This window comes from Crinia signifera, chromosome 1 (genome assembly GCF_055691185.1).
Source record: "Crinia signifera chromosome 1, ASM5569118v1, whole genome shotgun sequence".
Classification (NCBI taxonomy): Eukaryota; Metazoa; Chordata; class Amphibia; order Anura; family Myobatrachidae; genus Crinia; species Crinia signifera.
Window position 1 is genome coordinate 471,639,854 of NC_139217.1, and position 8,937 is coordinate 471,648,790.

The window sequence follows — 8,937 nt, forward strand, 5'->3', positions numbered from 1 at the left end:
TAGTACATAGCAGGGGCAGGCTGGGAGTAGTAGTGCAGAGCAAGCGGCAGGCTGATAGTAGTAGCGCAGAAGAGGGGGCAGGCTGGGAGTAGTAGTAGTGCTGAGCAGGGAACAGGCTGGGAGTAGTAGTAGTGCTGAGCAGGGAACAGGCTGGGAGTAGTAGTAGTGCTGAGAAGGGGGCAGGCTGGGAGTAGTAGTAGTGCTGAGCAGGGGACAGGCTGGGAGTAGTAGTAGTGCTGAGCAGGGGACAGGATGGGAGTAGTGGTTGTCAGGGAGTGTAGATGGCAGTAGTAGTGTATATCAGGCAGTAATAGTACAGCGGAGCAGGACAACAGGATGGGAGTAGTGGTGCAGAGCAATATGACAGGATGGGAGTAGTGGTACAAAGCAGGACGACAGGGTGGGAGCATAGTACATAGCAGAGGGGCAGGCTGGGAGTAGTAGTACAGAGCAGGGGGCAGGCTGGGAGTAGTAGTACAGAGCAGGGGGCAGGCTGGGAGTAGTCGTACAGAGCAGGGTGCAGGCTGGGAGTAGTCGTACAGAGCAGGGTGCAGGCTGGGTGTAGTAGTACAGAGCAAGGGTCAGGCTGGGAGTAGTAGTACAGAGCAGGGGGCAGGCTGGGAGTAGTAGTGCAGAACAGGAGGCATGATGGGAGTAGTAGTGCAGAACAGGAGGCATGATGGGAGTAGTAGTGCAGAACAGGAGGCATGATGGGAGTAGTAGTGCAGAACAGGAGGCATGATGGGAGTAGTAGTGCAGAACAGGAGGCATGATGGGAGGTGAAGGGAAGAAGTCATAGTAAGTTGGATAAGAATCCCCTCAGCTCCGTTGTCACCTGCTCTCCGCAGCTCCAGGGTCCCGACCGCCGTCCCTCCCTCCGTGGACAGCGCTGACAGGAGCCTCACACAGGACGGATAGCCGCCAGAGTGAGTGTGACGGGAAAGCTCCCGTGTCCCGCTCCTCCTCCTCCCATCACCCCGGCAGCACACACCCCTCTCCTCCCTGCGTGGTTCAGCCCACCTCCAGCAGCCCCAGGGGATGGCCCGACCCATCCCACAGAGACAGGGGGGTGCACAGGCGGCACAGCGAGAGGGAGGGGACACCGCACAGGTGACAGAGATGATTGACGTGGAGCTGGGAAATCAGCCAATGGTGATAGGGAGGCGTGGTTATCCGAATGGTGGGTGGGGCACCGGAGTAACGAGGGCGGTGTATTAGTAGTACCGAACTAGCTCTCTAGGGTTGTGTTCCTGCGCGGGGCGGAGCACACCTGTCAGTAGTACGGCTCCCAAGGCGAACACCTGGAGGACTACTTTGCCACCATATACATTACAGTTTCACTTTGTGTTTGTTACTTATATCATTTTGAAACTAATTTAACTGTGTAATCATGTAAAAGTATAGTTCACGGTTATTAATGATATTATTATTATTATTATTATTATAAGTGTTCATAAAGACTAGAGCCTTCTTGGCGCAAGCTTGGTAGAACCTTGGTATTGTGCCCCCACCCCCAAATGGCATAACTAGAAATTTTGCGCACCCCCTGACAAAACAGTTTCTGCTCCATATAAAGAAATTTGATTTTTTTTTTCTTGCTAGTTGCCAGGGGTTTCGTGCTTGGGTATACGGTCATTTGGTCAACAGTATGTTGGTCGACAAGCATTGCGTCGACACCATTAAGTTCACATAGTTCTAGGTCAACATGGGTCAAGGTCGACATGGGTCTAGGTCATTAGGTCAACACAAGCATTAGGTAGACAGTGTCTAGGTCGACAGTCAAAAGGTTGGGCATGGTGGGAGAATAAAATAGTGTGCCGCGGGCAGCGAAGCACCGTGCCCAAAGCATCGCGAGCGAAGCTGTGTCCATGTCGACTGTGTCGACATTCTGGTAAATACAGTGAAAAACCCCATGTCGACCTAATGCTTGTGTCGACCTAATGACCTTTCGACCTAAACCCATGTCGAGCTAGACCCATGTTGACCTTGTACCATGTCGACCTTTCCCCATGTCGACCTAGTGGTGTCGACCTAATGCTTGTCAACCAACATGCTGTAGACCAAATGATCCCAACCCTTGCTTGTTGCAGGGGTTACATGCTCGTTGCCAGGGTTTTATTGCTTGTTGCAGGGGTTACATGCTCGTTGACAGGGGTTTATTGCTTGCTGCCAGGGGTTACATGCTCGTTGCCAGGGGTTTCTTGCTTGCTGCCAGGGGATACATGCTAATTGAAAGGGTTTCTTGATCATTGCCAGGGGTACGTGCTCATTGCCCAGGGTTTCTTGCTTGTTGCCCAGGGGTTTCTTGCTCGTTGCCAGGAGTTTCTTGCTCATTGCCCAGGGGTTACATGCTTGTCGCCAGGGGTTTCTTGCTTGCTGCCAGGGGATACATGCTAATTGAAAGGGTTTCTTGATCATTGCCAGGGGTACGTGCTCGTTGCCCAGTGTTTCTTGCTTGTTGCCCAGGGGTTTCTTGCTCGTTGCCAGGAGTTTCTTGCTCGTTGCCCAGGGGTTTCAGTGTTCTGGCACTTCACAGTAACCCTGGTGCCCCCTGCTGGATCCTCAGTTTGGGAGTGTAGCGCTTGGTTGTGACATCATAGCTGAACGCGACACTCTCTCCATGTAACACCAGAGTTTTCACATACTGATTTTAGGATTCTTGGATAACCCCAACTGGTAATATTTATTTGGGAAATGGGGGAAAATTGTCTGTTTTTATTTAATATAAACATTTTTTAATACGGGCAGCGTTAGACGCCAGGATGTGCCTTGTGTTGTTTTTTATGGTAACTATGTAATATTATGGTGCAGCATTAAATATCTATATTGGCTGGTGCGTAGTGATGGCCATCGCCCATCGATGGTTTGCCACCACTGACGGTCTACAAGTGATTGGAAATGTTTTACCCATCGGTGATGTGAGACCAATGTCGTGCTAATGATAGCGATATCTGATGTTTCCCGAAAAATATCAGTGGTGCCAGTCTGCAAATGAGCAATACCAGCCGAAATGGCTAAATGATCGTTGGTTTTCTGTTGATAGTTTAAAACCATTGACCATCGATGGTACAGTCTTCGATGGCCCCTGAGTAAAAGTGGTCCGCTATTGAGCCACAGCAGTTGCTGTAGATTCTGTGCTTTGTCTCCTCCCACTTACTGGCCACAGCCAATCACCTGCAGGCTGTGGGTATATAAGGCAGGGCGTTGTTGGAGATATGTGTGTAGAGTCTTGAAGATTCAGCAGAGACTCTGTACACACCAGTGAATCCCTTATAACTATAGACAGCCGTACTCACTGTTATACACACTGATAGATGGCGGGGAGTCTGAGCGGAACCGGTGAGGAACTGGATGCTGGAACAGCAGCTAAAACAGAAGGTAATCACAGGTCTCATTGGAACTAATTACAATACTACTTTCTCCTACTGTGGGGCTTTCACACAGTCTCAGAATCTCCACACATGCTCAGCAGCAGCCTCAGCCCCCATCTTGGTATAGGGAATGAAGCTCCCTTGAGCATTGGCAACATGGAGTCTGCAAAGTAGCGCACTCCACTTTTAAGAGACGTCACTGTCACCAATGCCTGATCATTGTGGTCTAGCCCCTTACATCGAGCTGCTCCAGGTTCTGATTATGGCTGACTATGGTTTGTAATTCTCCTGGCTACACTCTGTTATACGGCTCGGATCAGTCTATTGTCTACCTGCAGCAGCTCTGCTTGTCCACGGGTGTAGTGAGCTTCTGACTTGGACTTTTGGCCCTGATTTTCACCATTTCTAACAGTCATTAGAGTCCTACAACTCAGTGGCATAGTAATGTCACTGCAGCCCAAGCGATTCAATTCAGATTCAGATTCAATTGGGTCTGGCCATCCATATGTCAAAATCTGAAAATGTCCTTCCAAAAATGGCCACCACCTTGGAGGAGACAGATTCTAGAGGTTCTACAGGACAGATGGATAGATGCTAGAGGTCCTATTGGACAGCGTATATAGCTACCTGGAAGTTTCCGTGTTGCGATATATATATATATTGCTCCCGGAATATATATATTAATATTGCCCCCTGGCAATGCGCATGTAACCCCCATGGTAACAAGCATGTAAATCCCTGGCAACAAGCATGTAACCCCTGTAACTGAGCATTTAGTAAACAAATTATAATAAATGTATGGGGGGGGGGTGGCAGAAATATTTTTGGTTGCAAAATTTGGTACTCTTTACCTAGCACGGCGCCCATCGCGACCATCGCGACCATCGCATGCACTAAAAAACGGGTGCGATGCGATGCCCGCGATGGCCGCGATTTCCCATAGGGACCAATGTTAAAAATCAGATTGGTCGCGATTTTAGTGTTAAAAGTCAGATTGGTCGCGATTTTTACATAGGAATCAATGTTAAATGGGCCACAGAGCCCTAATAGTCCCCCTGAAGTGTGAAATGGCCCCCACAATTTTTAACGCCACCCCACGATCATTGTGAACCCGAAGCGTGGCGAGCGCAGCGAGCCCGCGAGGGGCGGCGGTACGCGTCCTCCGACCTTTTCATACCCCCACTATCCACGTCGGCGTGGAGTTGAGAATAGAATAGTGTGGCGAGCGCAGCGAGCCACCGAGCCCGAAGCGTGGCGAGCGCAGCGAGCCCCGCGAGGGGACGCGGATACCTTCACAGGTAAACGCGTCCCCTCGCGGGCTTCACAGGTGTCCGCGTCGCCACGGACACCTGTGAAGCCCGTGAGGGGACGCGTATAACTGTGAAGGTATCCGCGTCCCCTCGCGGGGCTCGCCACGCTTCGGGCTCGGTGGCTCGCTGCGCTCGCCACACTATTCTATTCTCAACTCCACGCCGACGTGGATAGTGGGGGTATGAAAAGGTCGGAGGACGCGTACCTCCGCCCCTCGCGGGCTCGCTGCGCTCGCCACGCTTCGGGTTCACGTTGATCGTGGGGTGGCGTTAAAAATTGTGGGGGCCATTTCACACTTCAGGGGGACTATTAGGGCTCTGTGGCCCATTTAACATTGTTTCCTATGTAAAAATCGCGGGCATTGAGCCAATTAACGCTAAAATCGCGACCAATCTGACTTTTAACATTGATCCCTATGGGAAAATCGCGGGCATCGCGGGCATCGCGTCGCACCCGTTTTTGATTTACCCGCGATGCCCGCGATGCCCGCGATTTTTTACCCCCGACGCCCGCGATTGTAATCGCGGGCGCCGTGCTAGGTAAAGAGTACCCAAAATTTATAGTGATGTCACTGCTACAACTACAGTCGTCGCAAAGAGGACCAGGCGCGCCGTGGTGTCACCCGTTGCGTCTGCTTAGGTGCATGGTTGAAAATAATTAGGTGAGCAATCTATTGAAACTATCAAGAATGAGAAAATTGCAAGGTGAACTCCTACTTACAGCATGAAGCATTTAGCATGGTGATGAGAAGATTGATGTTAAATTCACATTGGACTGTTCATATGAAATGATATAGATATTACCAATCGCTGTCCTCGTCTGTGTGCGGTGTTAATTGCAATCCTCACATCCGTCCGCTTCAACCGGTGTTGCTCTGATGTGAATGAGCCGGTACCGGGAGCAGACTCTGTGATCTGGGTGTCTGTTCGTCCGCTACAACCAGCTTTCTGGATTTTTTCACTAGGGACCCTATTCCCAGTAGGTCTTAATGATAACATAGAGCTGAATAATATTTGAATAATCATAGCTTGGTGCAGGTTTCTCCCTGTACCATTGATCATCAAATGTTTTGGGATAAAAGTAGGTTCCGATTGATTGTTTGACTGCTCTTTTCTCTGCTTTGATTTTATTATTATTTTTTCTTATTTTATTTCACTTAAATCCAACAATTTCTTTCTCTCTTCATTAGTCTTGAATATGAAAAGAAGAAAAAATAAAAAAACTCTCCCTGACAACATCCTCTGCTGTCCTATCCCTATATATAAATTATAAACATTGAGATAAAACCATATGTCTCACCTGTGTTGATATATAAATTTGGATGTTTATAAACATATCTTTAACTCCTATGACCATGTATACCCGTACGAACTAAACATAGGATCGAATATTCGAAAATTTGCTAGATGTGGACCTTAAATAATAACTATAATGGTGTCCTCCCCACTTAATTGTATGTTTTTTGTACTTTAATTTTGTATTTATATTTATATTTACATCTTATTTTATTTTATGTAATTATATTGCCTCTTCCCAATAAATCCTTCCTCCGTAATTAAAAATAAATTAATATATAGAAAATGATCGGTTTACTGCTATATATATATATATATATATATATATATATATATATATATATATATATATATATATATATTTTCTAAAAAATCGTTTCTCCTGTTACAATGTATTGATTATAATAGTGATTTTATTTTATATTTATTATTATTATTATTATTAATCTCTCTATATTTCTAATAATTACTAAAGTCCATTATGGGGTTATCTATATACATTATAATTGAGACCACCCAATAAATGTTATACGGATGTCTTTGTACTGTTAGACAATTTAAGAATTAAAGCTTATTAAGATGAAAAATAAAAATACTTTTATGAGACAGGATGAGACTCGAACTGGTTCCTCCTTGCTAGAAAGAAATGCTAATAGATCCATTTAAACTTAGTTTAATTATTCTCCTTAAACGTTCGTTGATGCCTTAAGAACTAAATAATGAAAACTATTGAAAATTGTTGCTATACTGCTGTATATATAGTTTTTTAAAGTATAGATATAAATCTTTTGAATTGTTATGCAAACTACATCTGAGTCCGTACAGCTTAATTGCAGACATACATATTCTGATTGCCTGACCCACAATGAAGCTACAGGTGCGGCTTAATTGCTGCGACAAGCTGATTGGCCGAACTACCTTTTTATACCTGGGCAGGTAACTAACAAACTACCTTCTGATGAAACCGTCAGTATTCGCAGACGGAGAAACGCGTCAAGGACCTGTGGCATCCGACCTCTCCAAAGATACCTGACCGCCTCTGAGTGATTTATACTCCTTAACTCCTATACCATTGGACTCGGCTACCTGCTGTTTCACTTCAACGCCTTCTGCGTCCTCGATCCCAGTGCCTTCCAGGTGCGTCTGTCCGTCAGGATTCCTGGGCTACCATCTACACTCTGCGACCTGTCAGCTCCCAGCGCCAGCCCTTTTCCACCTGGGGCCACGCTGGTCGTCAGCAACATACATCGCGGCTTGTCAGCTCCCAGCGCCAGCCCTTTCCATCTCGGGGCCACGCTGGTTGTAGCGGACGAACAGACACCCAGATCACAGAGTCTGCTCCCGGTACCGGCTCATTCACATCAGAGCAACACCGGTTGAAGCGGACGGATGTGAGGATTGCAATTAACACCGCACACAGACGAGGACAGCGATTGGTAATATCTATATCATTTCATATGAACAGTCCAATGTGAATTTAACATCAATCTTCTCAAGAGTGTTATTACCGATTTTTCTATAAGGATTCCACTGTTTAAACAGAGGCACTTCTTACTAATCAGGTCTAAGATTAATGTCGGATGCCCACAATCAAATTAAATTGTATATCTATTTTTTTGTATCTGCATATGTAATTATTTATATTGTGTATTTTTATTGAAATCTATTGTGTAATTATACCTATTTTTAATTGAGTAAAAAATCAAATAGATCAACACAGTGCGCGCTCTCTTTATTTTTAATTTAGTTCTTGTTCTTTTGATTCTAGAGAGGCAATTTAGTCCTTCTAGGTGTCTGGGAGCAGCCATCTTAGCTGTGGACCTATATATACAGACATAAATAACCTTATAACCCACTGCGCCCGATTTTTTCCACTTAGTGGTTAATTGCTTTTTAGCATGGTGATGGTCTGGATACCGTCAGTCCAAATCCAGATGCCGAAATTCCGACCAGCGGCCGCAGCACCTGCGCTGGAATTCCAATGCTGTATCCCCTCAGCCAAGTTATGCTCTGGTTTGGGGTGGGGTGTTTGGGGGTTCAGTTGAGGCACTAGGGGACGATGGATTAGCGATAGGTTGCAGAGAGGGACTGTTAGGCATTAAGGGGTGAAGGTTAGGGTAGTTTGCAGAGGGGGGCATGTAGTCATCACGTAGGGAAGGTTAGGGGATAAGGAGTAAAAATACTTGCCAAGTCCCTGTCACGATGGTGCTTATGGTCTGTTGACCACAGGCCATCTGTATGTGTTCCATCAGCGTAGCCCTGGAGTGCATATAGAAAATGGGACAGACAAGCCCCTGTTTGCTGTAACAATGCCCATTACCGCCCCCAAATGCCAGCAGCATTGCGGCTGAGGGGGCACGGCAAGCGGCATGGCAGACCCAAATCTGTACATGTGCAGATCTTAAAATGTTGCAGATGTGCATAAACATCGCTTTTGTCACAAAACGGAGGCTAACAGCGCTCCCCAGCCGCGCCTTGTCATACCTGCAAGCGCTGTCTTTCATCCGCTGTCCCAACTGGTGCTCCAGTGCTGCCATTGCAGCATTCTGACTCTGACACCTGGCCACTCACTGTGCATCACTGCAGGCCACACCACGCCACCGTTCCCCTCCAGTTTTCTCCATGGGTAGCGCCATGACACTTATTGGTTCTGCTCCAGTGCTACAGCCAGTCAGGAGACAGATTCCAAGCAGAGTTCCACTCCAGCCAATCAGCACTGAGCAGGAGGTATAAAGCCCAGCTCCAGGCACTTGTAGTTGTCAGTGCTTTGTTGTCTGTCAGTATGTAAAGAGCTCCTGCCTTACTCACCTCCTTAAGTGCAGTTACCATCTCCAGCACTTCCTGACTCAATACCATCTGGCTATCCTGACCTGCTGATATCCCCAGCCTCAAGCTATCAGGCTATCCTGCAGTGCTGGTGTTCCCAGCTTCATTAAATTCTGCTGTCCTGCAGTCAGGGG

At 47.0% G+C, this 8,937-nt stretch overlaps 1 protein-coding gene across 4 annotated transcripts in view; it reads right to left on the reverse strand.

Moving 5' to 3' along the window:
- The window catches only part of UNC13B (unc-13 homolog B), a 314,963-nt gene extending 313,918 nt beyond the window's left edge, over positions 1 to 1,045 (reverse strand). For 2 of the 4 annotated variants that reach the window (XM_083155407.1, XM_083155408.1), the window contains exon 1: positions 836 to 1,044. The gene's annotated coding sequence lies outside the window, so the exon portion shown is untranslated. Of the gene's footprint in view, positions 1 to 835 lie in introns of all 4 variants that reach the window. The other 2 variants (XM_083155406.1, XM_083155409.1) reach the window with 2 other exon arrangements.
- Between the last annotated feature and the right edge of the window lie 7,892 nt (positions 1,046 to 8,937).